Genomic DNA, 12,155 nt, shown 5'->3' with positions numbered 1-12,155 from the left:
ACATGCATCCAGTCAAAAAGCAAAAGCACTAAGGTGGGGCAGGGGACCACATAAAATGTGGTCTTTATTTAAAAATATATCTTCGGGGCGCCTGGGTGGCTCAGTCGGTTAAGCGTCCGACTTCGGCTCAGGTCACGATCTCACAGTATGTGAGTTCGAGCCCCGCGTCGGGCTCTGTGCTGACTGCTCAGAGCCTGGAGCCTGTTTCAGATTCTGTGTCTCCCTCTCTCTCTGACCCTCCCCCATTCATGCTCTGTCTCTCTCTGTCTCAAAAATAAATAAACGTTAAAAAAAAAATTAAAAAAAATAAAAAAATAAAAAAAATAAAAATATATCTCATTCAGGGGCGTCTAGGTGGCTCAGTTGGTTAAGCGTCCGACTTCAGCTCAGGTCATCTCACAGTTCATGAGTTCAAGTCCCGCATCAGGCTCTGTGCTGACAGCTCAGAGCCTGGAGCCCGCTTGGGATTCTGTGTCTCCCTCTCTCTCTGCCCCTCCCCCGCTTGTGCGCTCACGCTCTCTCAAAAATAAATAAAAGTTAAAAAAATTTAAAAAATGTATATAACTCATTCATTTAAAAATATATATACAGCACCTTGTTTACAGTTTTAAATTTTGTTTTTCATTGACAGGAACATTATTATCCATTTTTCCATAGCACTTTCTTTTTGCTATAAACCAAGTATGTTTAACATGTGAATACTCAAAACACATTGAAGATTCTCTAAATTCTTTAAAAAAAAAAATTCTCCAAATAGTTTTCACAGCATACAGTTAAGCTTAATTTAAAAGTACATCTGTTGCAGTTAAAAAAGCATCCAACCAGCACTTTCCTGACAAAGTCCTACAGTAAGCTATACAGGTTACAACTATGTTCAGTGCACTTTTACTTTGCTTTGGAGTCATTATGAGCTGAATTTGCATACTATTCAAAGTAGTTCCTGGTTCCCCATCTCATTTGTCCCTCCCCGTAGCCCCCTAATTGGGGGTGTGGCATCCAGGAGAGTTCCCATTTCCATTTTAAAGATGTGGAAACCAAGCTAGTTACCTAAGCTAGTTACCATGATGGGCCTCGAATTCAAGACTCTGCATTCTGCTTAACTGTCACTTTGTCCCTTAGGCTATCTAGCAGGGCAAAGTGAACTCTAATTAAAGGATGCAACAGCACGATTGCCAAAACGGCAGCAACAGCCTCTGCCCAGACGTTTACCTCTCATGGTTCTTGGAAGATAACCTGTTAGTTGAACTGTCTGTCCTGTTAAGATAAGTTAGGTGGAGACGGATGAGAACACCCATTTTCAGATAGGTCAGAAAATCTGTTGTTGTGGGGCACATTCACTCCAACACACAGTTCACTCTGGGCTTCTCATGATCCAGTCACTAGGCTTCTTGGCTTATGTACCCTGGCTGGTGCAAAGGAGAACTCCCACACAGTGCTTTACCTCTGTTCCAAGTCCACTCTAAGTACAATTACAGCAAGTGTACAACATGCCAGTGATTCTATTCAAGACCCTCAAAAAAATTTTTTTTAATGCTGGAAGAGCTAAGATACAGAATGATTTCAAAAATCAATACAATTCTTCCCTTAAAAACAACCAGCAACAAAACCCAAAAAACTCTACTCGTTAAAAAATTAAAATGTTCCATTTCCTAAATTAGAGGTAAAGAGACTTAACCTTGGCTCACCTTAGTCCTCAGTTTAACTTCCCTCAATCACCATTCACTTGTGCCATGCCCTGCAGTTAACTCTCTAGATCCAGTTCCCCCCCCCCCCCCCCATTGCTAAAAATGTAACTTCAGGTACTGGGAAACAGGACTTAACCAATTCAAACAGCAGGATGTCAGTGTAGTGGACCAACAGCATTCCGACTGTAATAATTTATTGCAATCATTATTTATCTGGCAGTTAATATAGGGTTATCAATGTGTCTTCTCTGTCTTATTTTACACACATCTCAATTTAACAACTCCATCAGGTACTATTATGCCCATTATTTGGGGAGAACTGGGGCACAAAGGGTAAGTAAATTGCCCAAGTTCACACAGCAGCAAAGGGTCCATAAAAGACTTGAACCAGGGCCTTAACCTTAAGCACTACACCAAAACTGCCCTGCCCTCAACTATAATCCCAAACGTGATCATAAAATTAATGGCATGACCTTGGGCCAGTCATTTCATACCTCTGGGTCTGTTTCCTCCACTATAATACGACCTACCATAATTAAAAGCAGGGGCTTTCCTGCTTTTAATGTCCGGTGAATTTCCGACTGGATTACTCCCCACCCCCAAATAGGTGTGTATGTTAAGACTGAAGTTCTTCAACCATGGCGTGTTCTAGCACATTCTCCATAGTCTTCGGGGTGCTAGGGTTCAGTCTTCGCTTTGCGGCTTTATTTTCCAGTATTGAACCTGTAATGCTAATCCTAAACATTCTCTCTCGTTCTGGTACTACATTTTCCCACTGCTAGGAGTACCGACTAGGCCTGATCCCACCCCAGACCTTTACCGGCTATTCCAACCCACCCCGCGGCTTCCCAGGTAGCCAGGAAAGGCCTTAGAAAGCCCTAGAAATAAAGCCATAGGAAGAAGTTGGCTACCCAGAGGTCAAGGGAGGCTTCAGGGCACCTGCCACGCCTCCCGACCCCGGCAGCGCGGCCTCGGCCTGGCTCCCCAAACCAAACGGCCCCGGTTAGGGCCTCGTCCCTCACGACTAGCGCGTCTGCCGAGGCCTGGGCCCTAGAAACCCAGCCCGACCCCCATGGCCCCGGCCACGCCCGGCCCTTCGGCGCCGCACCGCGCACCCGGGCCCCCCGGGGTCCTCATAGGCCGGAGGACACGCGCAGGCCTCCTGTCTCACCTCGAGTTTTACGGGGACCGCCGGCGGCGCCCGCGCCTCCACCCGCCCGCACACCTGGCCCCGCGCTGCAGTGGAGACAGCGGCAGAGACGGCCCAACCGTCACGTGCCGCAGAACCAAGAGGCCTCGGCTACCGCTGCTGCCGCGCGAGCGAGCCCCACCGCGCAAAGCCCGGCCCTGCGCCCGCCCCTCGCTCCTGAGTAGCTACGGACGGCACCAAGTCCCGCCCCCCCGCGCAAGCTCCAGGGTTCGGTTGGTCGGTGCGGCCATCGCTCTAGGCACCTTCCCATACGCCCCCTAGGGCTATTCTTCGTGGAGTGTGGGGATTGGCTAGGAGTGAGGCAGGAAGTGGCTGTTGGTTGGGTAGGAGAGAAGGGGGAGGAACAGCAGCGGAATAGGGAACCTCGGGCGCGCGCACCCTGGGGCGGGGATGGTCTGGCACGCGTTCCCGCGCCCGGTTGTCCTGGTGCCTTAGTGGGCCAGTTGCCCGATGTTTCATTCCCATGTCTTTGGCTTCTTCCCCGCTGGTGCCTGGACCTAGAACCCAGGATGGGCATCCCGTTCACTTTGCTTAGGGGGCAAATGACAGCCGGCAGAAGCAGTGGGAGATCGGCTGAGCCTTTGGGAAGGGCTAGTTCCCAGAGCCAGCATGTGCGGGGATCAGATGGAACCCCTCACCGGCTTCTTTGGCCCGGCCTGAAGTTGACTGCACAGCTCTGGGTAACCAGGCACCACCGTTCCTGCAGAGTCATCTCTCTGGGCGCAGCAGCCTGCGGCCGCCTCCTTACCCAACACACAGTCCAGAATACTATAATCCAAGGTTATTTCCACTTTCAGTTTGTGATGTTTCCTTAAATAAGATTAAACATAAGGGCACAGAGACTGACGGCAGGATTGAGAGAAAAGGATAGTGCAATGGAAAGATTTCAGACACACCACAATTTTTATAACCCACTTTAATATGTTGAAGAAATGGAAATGGCTAATGGCTTTTCTAGACCTTTTTGGGTCCTGGTCTCTGACTTCCATTTGTTTGGATACCCAAAGGCTGAATCTTAGGATGGAAAAAAATTGGAATCAGTAGATGTATCACCTATCCCAAGAACCAGCATTATTTCCTCTTGCCACTTTTAAGGAGAAGAGAAGGGTCAGAGTTTGGTGTTTGCATAAACTTAATATTCTCCAATTCTTCACCCCCCAAATCTATGTAAGAGAATTTTATAATATAAATTATAATTTGTGCTCTGTCTCTCTCTCAAAAATAAATAAACACTAAAAATTTTTTTCAAAAAAAGGAGTGTGCAGGGAGATGGTTTAGGTTTTAGATCTGGATTTTAGATTTAGTATGATTCCAGGGAGATCTGAAAGACTATGAGGCCAGTTGGGAAACCAATTTTTGCGGTTGATTTAAGAGCAGGATTAGGGAATGGCAGGGTGTGTAGAAACACAAGCATTGAATGTTTGTTTGTTTTAATGTTTATTTATTTATTTTGAGAGAGAGGGGGGGGGGGGGGAGAATCCCAAGCAGGCTCCACGCTTGGGAGACTGACACAGGGCTTGAGCTCAGGAGCTGTGAGATCAGGACCTAAAAATCAAGATTCAGACGCTTAATGCTCTGAGCCACCCAGGCACCCCAAGCATTTAATGTTAATGCTGAAAAATGGCCCAGTGGACTCAGGAGGCTAGGGAAAGAGAAGAATCAAAGCTAACGCTGAAAGTCTGAGCTTGGGTGACTGGAGGTGAACTGTAAAGGCCCTCAGAAGAGGGAATTCAAGCTTGGCTGAGCCTGAGGATCCTGTCTGGGCCCAAGACAGAGCGGGACAGGAGATCCTGCTAAGAGTCCTGATGTGGATTTTTTTTTTTTTTTTTTTTTTTTTTTTTTTTTTTTGCCAAAGCCTAATGTTCTTCAAAGGACGAAGCAAAGGGCAAAACACTGAGGAATGAGATTTTTTTTTTCCAATTTGAAAGCAGTCACTATTGATTAACTGACCAGATTACACAAATCATCACTGTAGACACCTCAGTTCATCCTTCTACTAAGTTTGCCAATCTGGTCCTCCCTGTTGCCAACATCTCCATCTTCTACAAAGTGGGTGGTCTTTCTCTTCATCCCACTCATGAAAAAGATAATTTGAAGGGCCACAAGGAGTTGTTTGCTTCTTTGAAGTGTTTTCCAACAGTATATATAGATCACCCGAATCAGAGTCTGCCAAGCAGATGATGCCATATTTACCAAGAGATGGAGCAATCCAAGTGTTATCTGTCAGGGTAATTTGCTCCTTGTTGATCTTTCCATAACACTTGTGGATCCATTCATTTTCTGACTTAAGGCTCATGTACTTCATATGCCAATATATGGTCCCACAAATGAAAGGTGAAAAGGAAGCTTTTATTTTTATTTTAATTGTTTTAATGTTAATTTATTTTTGACACAGAGAGAGACAGAGACAGAGCCCAAGCCAGGGAGGAGCAGAGAGGGAGCCACAGAATCTGAACCAGGCTCCAGGATCCGAGCTATCAGCAGACCCCAACGTGGGGCTTGAACTCGTGGGGCTTGAACTCGTGGGGCTTGAACTCACCAACCTCGAGATCATGACCTGAGCCAAAGTCAGACGCTTAACTGACTGAGCCATCCAGGCGCCCCAAAAAGGAAGGCTTTAAATAACATATGTATATTAGTTTTCAAAAAAGAATCATATAAATGTGGGTACCTGGCTGGCTCAGTCAGTACAGCGTGTGACGCTTGATCTCGGGGTTGTGAGTTCAAGCCCCACATTGGGTATAGAACTTCTTAAAAAATCACATAAAAGTCTGCTTTTGTGTTTCATTTTTAAAAATAAAATATATGTTTGGGGAGCCTGGGTAGCTCAGTTGGTTGAGCATCAGACTTCGGCCCAGGTCATGATCTCACAGTTCGCGAATTCGAGCCCCGCGTGGGGCTCTGTGCTGACAGCTCAGAGCCTAGAGCCTGCTTCGAATTCTGTGTTTCCCTCTCTCTCTCTGCCCCTCCCCTGCTCATGCATGCTCTGTCTTCTCTCTCTCTCCCAAAAGTAAGCATTAAAAAAAATAGTTTTAAAAATAATAAAAATAAAAATAAATAAAATATATGTTTATGAGGCGCTTGGGTGGCTCAGTCAGTTAAGCGTCCGACTCTTTATTTCAGCTCACGTCATGATCTCATGGTTCCTGAAATCAAGCGCCGCCAGTGGGGCTCTGCACTGACAGTGTGGAACCTGCTTAGGATTCTCTCTCTCCTTCTCCCTCTGCTCCCCACCCAGCTCACAGTCTCTCTCTAAAACTTAAAACAGCTAAAAATAAAAATAAAAAAATATGTTTCAAATGCACCATAAACAAAATTGTTGAAAACTTCTGTCCTTCTGTGCTTCTTATGACTTAACTTGCCTCTCTACCTTACCTGCGAAGCCGCCCTCACCCTTGCTTACCCCCACCTTCCTTTGCCGGAAAGAGAAAGGGGGCACATAGCCAGAAGGAGCACTCTCCATTCCCATCCTGTTCTGTCTTGCTGGTTAGGCTAGTAATGACCATTTCTGTGCACCTACACTAATCTAGCAGTGTCAAATTGAGAGGGAAAAAAAAAGTACATAAATGGAGTGCCTGGCTGACTAAGCCCATAGTGCATGCCACTCTTGATCTGGCAGTCATGAGTTCAAGTCCCACGTTGGGCATAGAGTTTACTTTAAAAAAAAAAAAAGTGGGGTGTCTGGGTGGCTCAGTCCGACTTCAGCTCTGGTCATGATCTTGCAGTTTGAGAGTTCGAGCCCCACATTGAGCTTTGTGCTGACAGCTCAGAGGCTAGAGCCTGCTTCGGATTCTGTGTCTCCCTCTCTCTCCTTCACAAATAAATAAACATTAAAAAAAATGAAAAGAAAAAAAAGTACTGGGGTGCCTGGGTGGCTCAGTTGGTTAAGCCTCTGACTCTCGATTTCTGCTCAGGTCATGATCTCACAGTTTCATGAGTTCGAGCCCTGCATCGGGCTCTGCACTGACAGTGTGGAGCCTGCTTAGGATTCTGTCTCTGCCCACCCCACCCCCCCCCCACCCCCGCCTCTCCCCTGCTTATGCTCTCTCTCTCAAAAGAAATAAATTAAAAATAAATAAAAAATTAAAATTCAACTTTATTGTACAGTTTCGTGATTTTGAGAAATGTACAGAACCATGTAACTACTATCATAGTGGAGATCTAGAACATTTCCATTACCCCAAAATGTTCCTCTGAAGCTTTTTCTTTTCCCCTTACACCAAATGTGGGGTGTCCTCTTCTGACACTAATTGTGATGTCTTTTTCTGACAACACTTCAGTCAATTCAATTCAATTCTGACATCAACTACCCAGAGTTAGTGTCAGACTTCACAGGTTTAAGGGTTCAGTCCCACAAGACTGCCCCCATTTCAGATGCCAGCTGCAAATAGGGTGCCCAGACTGCCACATGTCTGCCTGGTTGGCTACAAATTTAGGGGTTCCCATGATCACTCCTTGCTCAGGTTCAATAATTCACTAGAACAATTCACAGAACTCAGGACAGCATTTTTTTAAGTTGTTTTGTTTTGTTTTGTTTTTGGAATCTCTACACCCAATATGGGGGCTCAAACTCGCGATTCTGAGATCGAGAGTTACCTGCTTTTCCGACTGAGCCAGCCAGGTGTCCCCAGTACTACTACTGGTTTAGTAAAAAGGATTCAACTCAGGCACAGCCAAATGGAGGAGATACAGGGGACAAGGTATGGGGAGATAGAGTGTGTGTGGAGTTTCCATGCTCTCTCTAGGGGAAGCTCCCTCTAGGCATGCCAACCCCCCTGCCCTTGGATGTGTTAACCTAGCCACAAGCACCCTGAACACCATTACTTAAGGTTTTTTATGGAGGTCCCGTAACACAGGCATGATTATTGAAATCATTGACCATCGATGACTGCACTCGATCTCCAGTCCTTCTTCCCTTCCTAGAGGTCCAGAGTGGAGTTGAAAACTCCAACCCTTGGGGCCCCTGGGTGGCTCAGTTGGTTAAGCATCTGACTCTTGATTTTGGGTCAGATCATGATCTCACGTTTAATGGGACCAAGCCCCACATCAGGCTCTGTGCTGACGGTGCAGAGCCTGCTTGGGATAATCTGTCTCCCTCTCTCTCTGCCCCTCGTCTACTTATGCACGCGCTTTCTCACATGCACATGCACTCAAATAAACTTAAAAAAAAAAAATTAAAAAGAAAATTCCCAGCCTCTAATCTCTTGGTTTTGTTCTTCTAGCAACCAGCCTCTAACCTGAAGCTGTCTAGGGGTCCACCAATAATCACCATATTAGCATAACCTCAGGTGTGGTTATGAGGATTATTAAGGGGTTATTATGAATAACAAAAGACACTCCTATCACTCAGGAAGCTCCAAGGGTTTTAGGAGCTCTGTACCAGGAATCCAGAACAAGCACTAATTTTTCACTATACTACCTTTCCCACGTACCTATTCCCAGTCCATCCCTACACCAGCTTCAGGCAAAAGCTGATTTGATTTCAGTTACTATAGATTTGTCTTTTCTAGAGCTTCATATAAATAGAATCATATGGTATATAGTGCTTTGTGTCCGGCTTCTTTCACTCAACAGATTGTCTTGAGATCTTCATGTATACAGTTAACAATTATCACTACTTTGTTCCTTTTAATTGCTGAGTAGTATTCCATTGTATGAGCATGCCACAGTTCATTTATTCACTCACCAAGTAACAGACAGGTGGGCTGTTTCCAATTTGGGGCTAGAGTGTCTAAATGGCTATGGACTCTTTGTACAGATGTATGTTTTAATGTTCTCTTACTAACCTAACATCTTCATTTTTTCTTGGGTTACTACCACAATTCGTACTTTCATCTACCTGTTGCCTCCTGAGAAAGACTGTGAGGTAAAGTTTTGTTGAAATCTTGCACATCAAAAATGTCTTATAGGGGCACCTGGGTGGCTTAGTCAGTTGAGTGTCTGACTTTGGCTCAGGTCATGATCTCATGGCTCATGAGTTTGAGCCCCATGTCAAGCTCTGTGCTGACAGCTCAGAGCCAGGAGCCTGCTTGGGATTCTGTGTCTCCCTCTTTCTCTGCCTCTCCCCCACTCGTGCTCTGTCTCTGTCTCTCAAAAATAAATAAACGTTAAAAAATTTTAAGTCATATAAAAAATAATAAATGAAAAAAGTAAAAATGTCTTTATTCTACCATTACATTATTTTTTTAAACTTGATTGAAGTATAATTCACACACGATAAAGATTATCCAATGTAAATAAATGATTTTTAGTAAATTTATAGAACTATAAAACCATTATCATAATCCAATTTTAGGATATCTCAGCCACCAAAAACTGCCCTTGTGCCTGTTTGCCCAGCCAATCCCAGGTAGCCACTGAACTGCTTTCTCCCTCTATTGATTTCCCTTTTCAAGATATTTCATACAAGTGGAATCACACAACATGTAGTTTTTTTGTATCTGACTTCTTTCTCATAGCATAATGTTTTTGCAGTTCATTTGCCTAGTAGCGTGTATCAGGAATTCATTCCTTTTCGTTGCTGAATAATATTCCATTGCATGGATATACCACCTTTTGTCTCTCCGTCGAACAGTTCATGTGCATTTAGATTTCTTCCAGGTTTGAGCTATAATGAGTAATGCTACCATGAATGTTTGTATATAAGTTTTTATACACACATTTCTTTTTCTCTTGGGTACTACATAGAACTGCTAGCTTAAGTGGTAAATGTATACTGAACTTTTGAAGAAATTGCCAAATTGCTTTCCAAAGTAGCTGTTCTTTTTCACAGTCCCATGTAGGAGGGCTTCAGTTCTTCACATCATTGCCAACATGTGCTATTGTCTGTCTTTTTTATTATAGCCGTTCTCGTGGGTGTGTGGTAGTGTCTCACTGTGGTTTGTTCCAAATCCAGTGAGCCCCCTCTGGCAGTGAAGCTGTTGGATGGTATAGCCTGACCAGTCATGGGCTGCTGCTGAGCTGACAAGTGTGGGGGAATGTGAGCAGCCCCAGGCCAGAGTGCCACAGACTCTTACTGTTCTCACCCAGAGTTCAGTGGCTTTTCATGGATAAATTCTTCTCAATTTCTCATTTGCTTTTGGTCAATTTCCAGAACCCTAACTGGTTTTTTAGATTTCTTTTTTTTCTCCAGTTATTTTAAAAATTTATTTAAATTTTTTATTTAATTTAACTTATTTTTTAAATTTACATCCAAGTTAGTTAGCATATAGTGCAACAATGATTTCTGGAGTAGATTCCTTAATGCCCCTTCCCCATTTAGCCCATCCCCCCTCCCACAATCCTCCAGTGACCCTCTGTTTGTTCTCCATATAAATCTCCTATATTTTGTCCCCTTCCCTGTTTTTATATTATTTTTCCTTCCCTTGTGTTCATCTGTTCTGTGCCTTAAAGTCCTCATATGAGTGTAGTCATATGATATTTGTCTTTCTCTGGCTAATTTCACTTAGCATAATACCCTCCACATAGTTGAAAATGGCAAGATTTCATTCTTTTTGATTGCTGAGTAATACTCCATTGCATATATATACCACATCTTCTTTATCCATTCATCCATCAATGGACATTTGAGCTCTTTCCATACTTTGGCTATTGTTGATAGTGCTGTTATAAACATTGGGGTGCATGTGCCCCTTTGAAACAGCATACCTGTATCCCTTGGATAAATACCTAGTAGTACAATTGCTGGGTTGTAGGGTAGTTCCATTTTTAACTTTTTGAGAAACCGCCATACTGTTTTCCAGAGTGGCTGCACCAGTTTGCATTCCCACCAGCAATACAAAAGAGGTCCTCTCTCTCCGTATCCTAGCCAACATCTATTGTTGCCTGAGTTGTTAATGTGAGTCATTCTGACAGGTGTAAGGTGGTATATCATTGTGGTTTTGATTTGTATTTCCTGGATGATGAGCGATGCTGTGCATTTTTTCATGTGTCAATTGGTCATCTGGATGTCTTCTTTGGAGAAGTGTCTATTCATGTCTTTTGCCCATTTCTTCACTGGATTATTTGTTTTTTGGGTGTTGAGTTTGATAAGTTCTTTATAGATCTTGGATACTAACCCTTTATCTGATATGTCGTTTGCAAGTTTCTTCTCCTATTCCGTCACTTGCCTTTTAGTTTTGCTGATTGTTTCCTTCGCTGTGCAGAAGCTTTTATTTTGAAGAGGTCCCAATAGTTCATTTTTGCTTTTGTTTCCCTTGCCTCTGGAGATGTGTTGAGTAAGAAGTTGCTGCGGCTTAGGTCAAAGAGGTTTTTGCCTGCTGTCTCCTTGAGGATTTTGATAGCTTCCTGTCTTACATTTAGGTCTTTCATTCATTTTGAGTTTGTTTTTGTGTCTGGTGTAAGAAAGTGGTCCAGGTTCATTCTTCTGCCTGTCACTGTCCAGTTTTCCCACCACTTGCTGAAGAGACTGTCTTTATTCCATTGAATATTCTTTCCTGCTTTGTCAAAGATTAGTTGGTCATACGTTTGTGGGTCCATTTCTGGGTTCTTATTCTGTTTTTTTTTTCCCTCCAGTTTCATCACTGTTTGGTGGGGGAGAGAATTTGCTGATCTCCTCACTTCACTGGAATGCCACCCTCATAGACTTTTAGTTGAATATTTTTTCCTCTGTATGTCTTCTCCAGACATTTGTTTATTTCTGTTTGCTTGTGTTGGTCTCTATGTTCTACGTTGCAAGGGACATTTGCCTTGTCTGCACATTGGAATCACTTGGGCATCTTTTCAAATCCCAGTGCCCAACTGCAGCCCCAGAAGATTACATCAGAATCAGATGGCTAGACATCTGAGATTCAAAATAGTTATAAGCCATTGAAAAATAAAAACATCAACAAAATTTTAAAAAGAAAAAATAGAAATTAATAAAGTATAAAGAAAAAAAACCTAGAGGTGCCCAGCTGGCTCAGTTGAAAGAGTATGTGGCTCTTGATCTCAGGGTCATGAGTGCAAGCCATGGGTGTAGAGGTTACTTAAAAATAGATAGACCTTTGGGGCACATGGATGGCTCAGTCGGTTAAGCTCTTGACTTCGGCTCAGGTCATGATCTCAAAGTTCCTGAGTTTGAGCCCTACATCAGGCTCTCTGCTGTCAGCATGGAGCCCACTTCAGATCCTCTGTCTCCTTCTCTCCCTGCTCCTCCCCCCACTCCTGCACGTGTGCTGTCTCTCTTTCAAAAATAAACATTAAAAAATAATGCGCCCGGGTGGCTCAGTAGGTTAAGCATCTGACTCTTGATTTCGGCTCAGGTCATGATCTCATGGTTG

At 43.9% G+C, this 12,155-nt stretch overlaps 1 protein-coding gene across 3 annotated transcripts in view; it reads right to left on the bottom strand.

The window, feature by feature from the left end:
• Nucleotides 1-3,030, bottom strand: part of CANX (calnexin) — a 34,144-nt gene extending 31,114 nt beyond the window's left edge. For 2 of the 3 annotated variants that reach the window (XM_053907612.1, XM_053907611.1), the window contains exon 1: nucleotides 2,857-3,030. The gene's annotated coding sequence lies outside the window, so the exon portion shown is untranslated. The remainder of the gene's footprint in view (nucleotides 1-2,856) is intronic. The other variant, XM_019469675.2, reaches the window with a different exon arrangement.
• Nucleotides 3,031-12,155: the final 9,125 nt, after the last annotated feature.

This window comes from Panthera pardus, unplaced genomic scaffold, assembly GCF_024362965.1.
Source record: "Panthera pardus isolate Hobbes unplaced genomic scaffold, ASM2436296v1 HiC_scaffold_2, whole genome shotgun sequence".
Lineage (NCBI taxonomy): Eukaryota > Metazoa > Chordata > Mammalia > Carnivora > Felidae > Panthera > Panthera pardus.
This window is presented reverse-complemented; position numbering and strand designations above follow the sequence as displayed.